The 3,220-nt window shown below is 35.9% G+C and overlaps 1 long non-coding RNA gene across 1 annotated transcript; it reads left to right on the top strand.

Annotated features, from left to right (window-relative positions):
* Positions 1 to 259: 259 nt before the first annotated feature.
* LOC125384228 lies at positions 260 to 2,692 on the top strand. Its single transcript, XR_007223071.1, has 3 exons — positions 260 to 502; positions 2,214 to 2,315; positions 2,621 to 2,692. It is a non-coding gene; the product is annotated as an uncharacterized LOC125384228 (long non-coding RNA).
* Positions 2,693 to 3,220: the final 528 nt, after the last annotated feature.

Below are 3,220 nucleotides of genomic sequence, written 5' to 3'. Positions count from 1 at the left end.
TTTGAATTTTCATCTCTTAATACTAAAATTTCCAGAACGTAATTGCGTATCTCTATTACAACGTTAGTATTACGTTACATTGTAACGTTATTCCACAACGTAACAACAACGTTGCAAATTAACGTTGTGATAACGTTATGCTTTTGACATTACAACACTTTTTGTAAATGATGTTTAGGAAACCACTTGTAGATCTACCATCTCGTAGTTTTATTTTTTTTAAACATATATATCTATGAACGAAGTTATCTATCTGTCTACTAAATGTTGCCTAAAGCAAAATTACAGTTAAAAACACATTGGCGCGCATTTTTTGCGGCGTGAGAGCGACTGCTGAAAAGTTTAGCCTGTTGCCTCGTGAAGTGACGTCAAAATGACGTCACATTGTCGCGGAAGATTTGTTGTCACCAGCCATCTTAGTTCAAACTCACTCTGGATATATTACAACCAAGTGATTGTGCAGCAACGGGAACTGGACAGATGATCTGTGAATTCGGATAAGGTAAGTTATTTTTCAAAAGCAGTCTCCGCTTGTTGATATGTTTCTGTACATGCAGATAGTCAAATGATTTAAATGTATCGTATTATTCAGAAGTGGCGGGGTTTAGAATGCAGTTTGCCGGTCACTTTCACTGAGCTGAGCGTCAGTGTTGATAGTAATATTTGATACACAGAACGTGATGTATATAGAGGTGAAGGAAGCCCATGACTTTTTACCATATTATTATTTTATGGATACCAAGGGTAATTACCAAGGGCAAGCAGTAGGTATATGTTTGACCAGAATTCAGTCTGGCGGCGTTTTGTGGTCGTCATATTATGTTCGGGTTTCGATCGTAAGCGTATAAGGTATGTAGGCCTAAATAGGCCTAACGTATGCATCGCCTACTGACCACTGACAGTGATCGCCATTTCTTCCGTGTTATTTCTGAAATCTGAAAGTTTACATGTACTAATATTCAGACTATGATTTTTGTGAAACAATGTGGCTCATTCAGGCCATGGGAAAGGTTGAGTATATTTCTCTTATACAGCGAAGAGAGGGAATCAAAACAATGGAAGTATTTTCCGATCGACTCTCTGTAGGCTGCTAGTTATAGCCCAAGTCTAAAGGGCTCAATGATGTTATGAAAAATTGTATTTTCGGGAAGAGACAGAAACATACTTGTTGTTCCCAAGAAGGCCCAATTAGCACTGACTGAAGCAGCCTAAATGTGCATCATATGGTTGTTGGTGCTGTCTATAAAGTTTATTTGAGCAAGGCGCTTATCATGTGTATTTTTAATATTTCCCCAAAAGAGAATCAATTCATCATTTTCCGATAACTAGATCTATGTCCGACTCCCTTCTAATGAAAACGAGCAAAAGTAAAACGAGTCTCGTCGCGCGCTATAACGGGATGTGATAAGCTAGTGGATAATCAAAAGTTAAATATCACCATACATTGTCAGTGATTTGGTCATCGTTTGTTGATTATTAAGGTGAGATAGGTGTAGATCTAGTCAATGTGCACCAATGAAAAATACAATGGAATTGATAGCAACCATATTCGTTCGGTTTTCGATCTCCGTATGTTGCCAGGTAGGCTACCATACTACAGAATTATATTTAACGATATTGAACTGTATTATGTTAATAAACGTAGTAAGTATATGATACTTGGTTCTCTGAAACGTTTTGGCAATGAGAGAGAGAGAATAAAATGGTGATCGAAAACTGAACGAGTAAGTTCCAGTGTTAGCTACGAAATCGTACTGTAGCTAGATCTATATAAACAGCGCTGCGATGAAGATGTGAGTCGTAATTAGCTACAATGCCTGTCAAATATATCTGTTCCCGTTTGGATTCCGGTTTAGAAAAGGTCCCCAACAAACCATGTTTGTACTAACATGATTGTGTGTCATTGTACTCTGACAGATGTTGTGAGACGTGGCTCACTATAACAATCACTGGTTTGTCAGACCGGTGTATATGTAAAGCCAAATTACATTAGGTGTTTTTTTTATGATGGTACTCATAATTTTGTTACTTATATCTGTAGCCTGAGTTTATTTCCGATCGGACCTTAAACATGAAGACTTTAGATTTACAGTTTTCCTAAATTTTAGGCAATTATACAATGTATGTTATCTTTTTGTTTAGACTACAGATCTAAATGTATGCTTATTGAATATAGTTTTAGTTTTGACTTTTTTAATATGTTTTCGTTGCAGCAAGGGAGAAAATGTTGCACGACCATTCCAGGAGATAAAATCAAGAATGTTGTATCATTGAGGAACACACCAAATAAACCCTGGGCTGTGAATTATGTTAACGTAAGTACAATTGTTTACGGTTACATTCCATTGTCTATATCCATGTTAATTGGTGGGGTGTTTTTTGCTTGAAATGAATGCTAAGAATGTAGATCTATTTATATAAATCTATGCTCGTACCACGTTTTGTATTCAACCTGATTCTTGATGTCTCTGAATGAATGTTAAAATTTGTTTCCATCAGTCACTTGAATTATACATTATAGTTTGAATATTGATAAAACCTTATCTCCAAATGAATGTTTCTCGTCATATGAAATCTTTCATATACCTGCTCAAGATTTATTAAGCTGTTTGTATTTCAGGGAAGTGGAAGTGAACACCAAAGAAAGAAGATTCTGGCATTCAATAATTTCGAAAAGTGTATACATTTTCTATTATCTAAAAATAATAAAATGTCAACGTAAATGTGTCTTGGAGCTCTTTGTTGAATGGTGACTTCGCATGACTGAAAGTTGAAGTATACTATATGGACTTGATTAGAGACCGACCATTTAATATTCAAGGAGGTGGGGACCTGGAACTTTTCTATGGAGATTACATATGTTTTCGGTCACAGCTACAAAAATAGATATATGATTTTCTTTAACTCTATAAGCCTGAAGATAGCACCTTGCATCTAGATCTATGTCATTTTTTTGTGGCAGGCATTTTTTTCACCAGTCTGAACCGTAACTATTTTTGTCAAGAATTTTCGGTGACAATATATTTTTTCGATAATATTCCAGGACCCGACCCTCCCCAGAAAATATCACATGGTCAACCCCTTACAATGTCTGCCATTCTTTTTTTTTGTTTCTTTCAGTACAAGCCTTAAGGGTAATGGTGTCTGACTTTGTTATAGTCAAATCATGTATCTAGTTAACAGCTCAGTGGTGTTTTTACATTTTGAACATTGTTAGCAA

The sequence above is a fragment of the Haliotis rufescens genome, unplaced genomic scaffold (genome assembly GCF_023055435.1).
Source record: "Haliotis rufescens isolate VD_foot unplaced genomic scaffold, xgHalRufe1.0.p SCAF_29, whole genome shotgun sequence".
Lineage (NCBI taxonomy): Eukaryota > Metazoa > Mollusca > Gastropoda > Lepetellida > Haliotidae > Haliotis > Haliotis rufescens.
This window is presented reverse-complemented; position numbering and strand designations above follow the sequence as displayed.